This window comes from Aegilops tauschii, chromosome 5, assembly GCF_002575655.3.
Source record: "Aegilops tauschii subsp. strangulata cultivar AL8/78 chromosome 5, Aet v6.0, whole genome shotgun sequence".
Lineage (NCBI taxonomy): Eukaryota > Viridiplantae > Streptophyta > Magnoliopsida > Poales > Poaceae > Aegilops > Aegilops tauschii.
This window is the reverse complement of record NC_053039.3, coordinates 539,528,616-539,536,182: the sequence shown is the minus strand read 5'-3', so window position 1 is coordinate 539,536,182 and position 7,567 is coordinate 539,528,616. Positions and strand designations below refer to the sequence as shown.

General features: G+C 42.5%; 1 non-coding gene across 1 annotated transcript; it reads left to right on the top strand.

Annotated features, from left to right (window-relative positions):
- Positions 1-2,702: 2,702 nt before the first annotated feature.
- TRNAE-CUC (transfer RNA glutamic acid (anticodon CUC)) lies at positions 2,703-2,775 on the top strand. Its single transcript has one exon. It is a non-coding gene; the product is annotated as a tRNA-Glu (tRNA).
- Positions 2,776-7,567: the final 4,792 nt, after the last annotated feature.

The following is a 7,567-nucleotide window of genomic DNA, read 5'->3' as shown; positions in this document are numbered from 1 at the left end:
CCCATGCGTCGACATTTTTTATGAGTCGAGCATCAGATAGGGATCATCCAAATTTCCCCAGGAGTCTTATTTGCCGCTCACAGTGACAAGTAAGGGGGGCTATGCCTTTGTCGACATTTTGACAAGTTGAGCGTTAGATAGGAATCACCCAATTTTCCCCGGGTATCCTATTTGCCCCTCATGTCACAACGTGGAGCTATGCTTATGTCCCAACTCCCAGTTGGGTGGCCGAGCCAATAAGATCAGGAGGATTTTCTGATTCTTTCAATCATTTTTTCTGTGTTTTGCTTTTTTTGTTTGTTTTGTTTTTATGCGGAAAATGCAAAAAAACTTTTTAAGACCATGGACATATATTCTAACACACATGAACAACTATTTTGAAATGTATGAACTTTAAAAAAATATGAATATTTTTTCCATACGTGGGTAAAAGTTTTAAAATATGAGATGAATATTACTTTTAAAATAAGAAAAATTATTTCTACATTTTTTTTCTCTATTGTTGAATTGGTTCTTTTGACAATAGTTAAGACTTATTAAATAAGAAAATTAGGTGGCCAAGGAGGAGGTTGCCAATGTGCAACGCGGAGAGGGTGATGACCGTAGAGGCTTTGGCAAGTCGAGGTAGGAAGCAAGCAGCGTGGGCAGTCACCAAGTGGGTGCCAACAATCTAGAAGTGTGGATCCACCAACACCATAGTTTGCATGCGGTGGAGAGAAACGGGAAGCGTTTGGCCTTTCCAGTTGGGTTGGGGCTGGGTTTGGTTCTTTTGTTGCAAAACCAGAAGGTTCTTGCCTTGCTTCTGATCAAAGCACCCACGGTCGTTAGCACGATCCCACCTGAGAGTTGCGGTGCAACTTGCAGAGGAGTCTTGTTAAAAGAATGGTATAAATAGTGGCATCACAGTGTAGCTTGTGGGTATAAGAAATTCTTTTTTTTCACGAGAAGGGTATAAGAAATTACAAGTTCATTCTTTACGACATAACTTCTAATTTTCTTAACAAAGGATATATGTTGAATACCAGTACTACTCTTATAACAAGAATCCCAACCCCGATCGAGCACATGGCAATTGCTCGCCGCAGCATGGCTATTTTTCTGACAACTTTTTACATCAATATGGCCATTTTCACTTCTTTCTTTACGGTATGACCATTTTTACTTTAGAACATGACAAATCTTACACAATAACATGACAAATTTATCTGTTTTCATTATGGCATATCTGGATGCCCGCTGGCAAACCCTAAAAAACTGACATCATATTTTAAACATTTTAACATTTACCTAAAACAATGGATGATGAACGGGGGAATCATCTCCACTTGCTTAAGATGAATATTAGGAGGGAGTACTACACTTTTGTGGGGTTTTGAGTGATTTAGCAACCGACAACGGCTCCAAGTGGCCAACCTGGTAAGCTATCTCAAACAAAAAAAATAACAAAAAAAAGGGAAAAGGTAACAGGCGTTTAAGGTTTGTTTTTTCTTGTGGGCATTTTTTTCCTGTGCTCGGCTGTGCTTTGCTACGATTGCTCGATTCTCATCCTAATAAACCTCAAGTCTCAAAAGCTGAGAACCGATCGCCCATTGGGGCAGTGTTGAGCGACATCAAGACTAAGGTGCCAACTATACATCTTATTCCTTTGATCATGTTAATCGGTCAGTTAAATATATTATATCACTAAGCTCCCTAAGATTGGAGGCCTCACAATCAATTGAGGTCTCCAATTGGGATTTGGTTACCCAATTTTGACCGGGTCAATAATTTCTCAAAACTCTCTCATTTTATTTTTTATACAATACACTATGCTTCTTAATTTTTAAATCTTCACAATTAATTGAGGCTTCAATTTAGAATTGGGTCACTCGATTTTCACTGGGTCAACAAATTCTCCCGGAGCTCTCTCATTTATTTATTTTAATTCTTTGTGTTCCCTAATTTTCAAGCTCGTTCATTCGATATTGAGGTATTGAATTTTGGATTTGGGTAACGATTTCGACCAGGCCAATGATTTTTCAAATCAATCAGTACCAACCATCCTATAAAAACGTATCAACCCCTCGCAGACTGCAATCACCTAGAAAAAAGCGCCACCATGTGATACTATAGCACGAATATAGTACATGCAACCACCGATGAAAAAAATATCCCCACATAAATATGGGTTGATTAGTGGATAACACAGAACACACCGCGAAAGGCCCACCAAATAACCGCATTATAAATAAACATAAAACACACTCCATCATCTCCCCCGCCAGCCAAACTAAATACTCCATCAATTTCAAAATATAAGGGTTATTAGTTTTTTGGAAAGTCAAATTTCTTTAACTTTAACCAAGTTCAGAGCCAAAAATATCGACATCCACAATATTAAACAAAAAATATGAATTTCATTTCATGATGAATCTAATAACACCGCTTTGATATTATGAATTTTAATATATTTCTCTACAGATTTGCTCAAATTTAAAGAGGTTTGAGTTTTCAAAAAAGTAATACACCATATATTTTGAAATAGAGTGAGTAAAGAAATTTATGAATCCCAACTAATTCAATGGCGCGGCAAAGCGCGCCCAGCCCTTCTAGTAACGACTAATGCCACACGTTCTTGCTACCTCAAGCGAACATCGAATGTATTTTAGTCTGTCAGAACTAAATTTAATTAATTACCAGCATTTACATTAAACAACCACAAATCCGTTGTAGTCTAGGTGGTTAGGATACTCGGCTCTCATCCGAGAGACCCGGGCTCAAGTCCCGGCGACGGAATTCCATTTTTATTCTTCTAATAATAATTTAACTTTTGATGATGTCCCATGTATTGTGTTCTTATTACCTTTTGTGAACAAAGGCGATATGCTACAAACACTTAGCTTTAAGTTGTTTCGAACATGATTTGTGGACTGCCCCTAACCTTTACTGCCCATAGATCCTTTGAACTGAACAAACCTGCAAGCACTCAGTAGATCAGACAGTCCAGGGGAAAATTCAGTTGATGTGAAACAAGCTGGCCTGTTGACTGTACATGCCTCTCTGACTAACCCAACACTAACCCTGAAACTTATGAAGAAAAACAATGGGCTGAAGAAGCTTGTAACGATATCGTGTGGAAATCCTGAATATTTGTTCTGGCATGGTACAGGTAAATGATATGCTAACATCCCTTTAGCAAAAACGGCCAACCAGCTCAGATGCAAAGACAAACACATGGGTCAAACACAACTTATATTTGATATAAAAAAAAGAAACACAACTTAGGAAAGATAACCTTGGATTTCAACAGGACACAGCTTCCCTAAGAAAAACTGTGGGGGACTGAAGTAACAACTGATAGTCACTTTCGGCGGAGGATCTTCGTCTTTCCTTACAACCACGTCTGACCATCGCTGCTACTAACGAGCTTCTTTGCCTGCGTACTGTTTTAGCCACAGTTAACTTGATGCCGCAGGTACCGGATAACCGTTTATGCAGGATCAACGATAAGCCTCTTTCTATTGCTTCTGCGTATGGAGCTGCTTTCTCATCTCGGCCGGATGATCAGTTCTCTGAATTCATCTGGAGGAAGAACTATGCGACTAATCGGTGTAGGTTATTTATCTGGCTGGCGCATCGAGGAAGACTGTTTACCAACGAGCGCCGCTTCCGGAGGGACCTAACGGACTCCGATACCTGCCCTTTCTGTTCGGAAACGGAGTCTACCTCCCAATTGCTAATTCACTACCATGTTGCCGCTCAAGCTTGGATGACTGTGGACTCGCTAAACATCAACCCTTCAGATTGTTCTTCCATCCAAGACCTGCAAGGGCGTTCACCTGCTTGCAAATTTCGCAATACGGTTACTATGTCCATCCTCTGGAGCCTGTGGAATAGAAGGAACGCTAAAGTTTTCAAGCAAGAAGATGAGTCTTTGGGCTGCGTTCTTCGGCGGGCATCGCAAGACCTCTTTCTTTGGGCCCATCGATGTGGAAAGGAGAATCGCAAACAAATTCTGATCGACTGGGGAATCATGTTGTCCCGGCTAGATGTAGCATAGTAGTTTTTATTTGATGTTTCCCTCTTTTCCTTTGCCCCTCCCTCTGTATATATTCTCTTTTAAACTTTAAAATTAATAAATGAGTTCAGGCTGGCTTTTGCCCGCCGTAGTTCCCTCAAAAAAACAACTGATAGTCACCGCTCATTATTATGATGATCATAGAAAAGAAAACACGTCCAACAATAGTAGAATTCATGGTTGTTGTGTTACAAACAAGCCGGACTGACGCTGTTCCTAGCCATTAAGATGCTCCGTTCGCCCCCAAATTCATTCCCATTAATGTCCTCCATCTGTCTTGAGCCTTTTTACGTTCTACATCCAGCAACAACGAGCCATCGACGACGAGGTTTGTGATTGCAAGGCAGGTCAGCTAATCAATTTCATATGGGCAGAGGAAGTATTTCTTGGTCACACTTGCACTGTCAATCTTCCTCATCGACCTATCGCCGAGGCTGAACATAAAGAGGCCTTCTCCAACAACCCTGAGCACCACCGCCCCACTCTTGCCTCGGAACATCTCCAACCTGACCTTTGCCCTGATCCCCAAGGCTGCCACCTGCTTAGGCAAGGAACTTCTCAAGTCAATCCTTTCAAAAAGCACCCAGCTGCTGCTGCCACTGCCAAGCATACTGATGTGTTTCCAGAGTGACATCTGAAGGCCTTGCACGAAGAGCAATAAAATCCCCCCATCAGCTGAATTCGCCAGCACTGGTATCTTGACGTGATTTGCTTCAGGTGGGAGCTCCAGGTATGACAGCCCCATATTTTCAATATGCAGTGTGGCAACGTGGGTGAGCGACATTTGTTCCAAAGTACCACAGAGCCAATGGATGACACTGCCAGAAGCAGCGGCTGAGGATGACACCAAGTAATGGCCAGGCATTAGCTCAGGAAATTCATAAGAGATCGTCCATCTTCCAGTCTTCGAGCTGCAGCACACACTGATGAAACGCTTTGCCTTTTTCATCCAAAAAATGCCAGACAGTTGGAAGGAGTGGGATATGCGTCCATCAATGTCGACCTCTTTGGTGACAAACAAGACATAATGGTCCGGAGGTACATACAAGTGGCTAGGAATCTCAAAGGTTTCACCAGTGAGAGGATTGCAGACACATAACTCATCATTCATGTGACCATTGGCGTCTTTCGACAGGCGACGGAGGACCAGGAAGTTGTCTTGTGATGCAACGGGCTTATAGAAGTTGAGGCTTGCACCAAGACCCGGGATGAAGGTCTCAAGGGATAGTGGCTTGATAGCATTGCAAGCAGATTTGCTGCCAACAAATTGTGACAATTCAGATATCCGCACGAAGCTTGGTGCCAAACAGCGTGTTTTGTCAATTTGATACTTCAAGAGGTCTAGGGAAGTCCTCTCATTGTCCTGGTAGAAGAAGCCGAGAAGGAGAGATGGGGTGAAGCCATGGTCGCGGTGCCGCCTGCTAAGGCGACCAAGGAAGGTCGGGTCCTTGATGAGATCGCGCCAGAACTTGCAGGACGAAGCGACGCGGGCAAGGGAGGTTGGGTCAGAGATGTGCCCAGGGATCTTGTACATAATGTCCATAGGAAGATACGCTGCTGCATAGTCATCCTCCATTGGTCTTTTCCCTGCAAACACTAGTAGAAAAAGGGCCTATTGTCCCGGTTCGTGAGGGCCTTCTGTCCCGGTTTGTGAACCGGGACTAAAAGGTCGTTATTAATGCCCTTGGCCTTTAGTCCCGGTTCTTACACGAACCGGGACAGAAGGTCCTCCACGTGGCCGCTGCGGCCAGCCCAGGACGGAGGGCCTTTGGTCCCGGTTGGTGACACCAACCGGGACCAATAGGCATCCACGCGTCAGCATTTCAGGGGCTGGGGTTTTTGTTTTTTTTTGAAATGGGGGGGGGGGGGGGGGGGGTTGGGGGTTTTGGGGGGTTAATTTAGGTTGTTATTAGGTAGCTGTTAGAGAGAAGTGTCCTCTCTTATATCTCCGTGCTTGGTTTACCAACGCTACGTACTGCTATGCCTAAACATGGCTTAGATTGAAGTGAAGGCAACACGTGGTGCATGTCGAAAGTAATACTAATCCTAACTTGATCAAGTTTGGATTGTACTACTTTCGACACGCACCACATGCATGTTGCCTTCACTTCAATCCAATCCATGTTCATTTCACCCGCTGATATATAATAACTCTTCATGCGCGCATCATGCATCATCATATATAATAACAAGTCCTACTAATCATCATCATACAACTTCTACTCGTTATTAATAACAAGTCATACGATCATCATCCTCACAGTCATCGAACCAACCCTACTTAATTGTTCTTAGCACATGATCCTCAGTATTAGGTAGGACCGAAATACCCTCTTTAAGGTAAAATAGCATAAAACAATATAGACCCTGACTCTCCATTATGGAGAATGGAGATCATCCTGTCTCCAATTCTTGCGCTTCGCTTCCTTTTGCTTCCAAGAACCTCCTTGCGACTGTCCATACATTTTTTCCATTCTTTGATTTGCATGTCTCCACTTCTTTTAGAAATCCGGTATGGACAGTTGAGATTCGTAGGATGACCTGGTTGTATATTCAAAACATCAAGCCTACCATTCTGATACATCAAATGAGGCACACAATCCTCTGGGATTATCTGTTGAAAAACATAGTAATAACTTCATAGTTAGCAATGATGTACTAGTTTTAGAACTATGCAAAATATGCACGGATGTCGTAATAGTAAGAAATCTTACCAGGGTATCTTCATAGTAGTTACCGTAGTTCAACACGTGCACTAGTGGCACGTATTGACCATAATGTTGGGGAGTTTGATTGTAGATATTGTAATTCTCAAGATCAGTACAAAATCCGACCAGATGAGTTTTCTCCTTATAAGTTAACTCAGAGCCATCGGTGTAGTAGGTTCTATCTACCATGTTCCGCACATTGTTTGAACAATCAAAATAAGCTGTCAATGAAAATAAGCTGTCAACTATTTTGAAATGAACAATATAAATTAGCTAATAACTATGTTTGAGAAACTCACATAGCGGTAGAATTGGAGGCGTATCAACAAGGACCCAAATGTCCATATTGTCTTGCTCGATGTCAGGATCACCAAGATCCATGGTGACAAGCATACCCTCATCAAAACCATACATCTTGCAAAATGCTTCCCAATTTTTGCAACCAAAATGGGTTACGCTCTCAGAATTATACAGCTTTACTTCAAAATCTATATCATGATGGGTCCTTAGGTGAATTTTCTTTGTTTCCATACTTTCATGGTCTTCAAAACCCATCCTCTCCAAGACGTAGCGTCTTGCATGGCATGGGATAAGCTAGCCGAATTGTAAAAGATGAAAAGTACACGTTGAAATAGTTGAAGTCGTGCTTAATTACGAAAAAATAACACTTGTCGTCGTTGCGTACCGTTTCAACATCGAAGGTCTCCTCCAGCTTAATACTGAAGCGCCGATCTTCGTCCAGGTGAGGCCGGTCGCACTGACCTCGGTCGTCGTGGCACCAGTCGCACTCCCCCGGGAGACT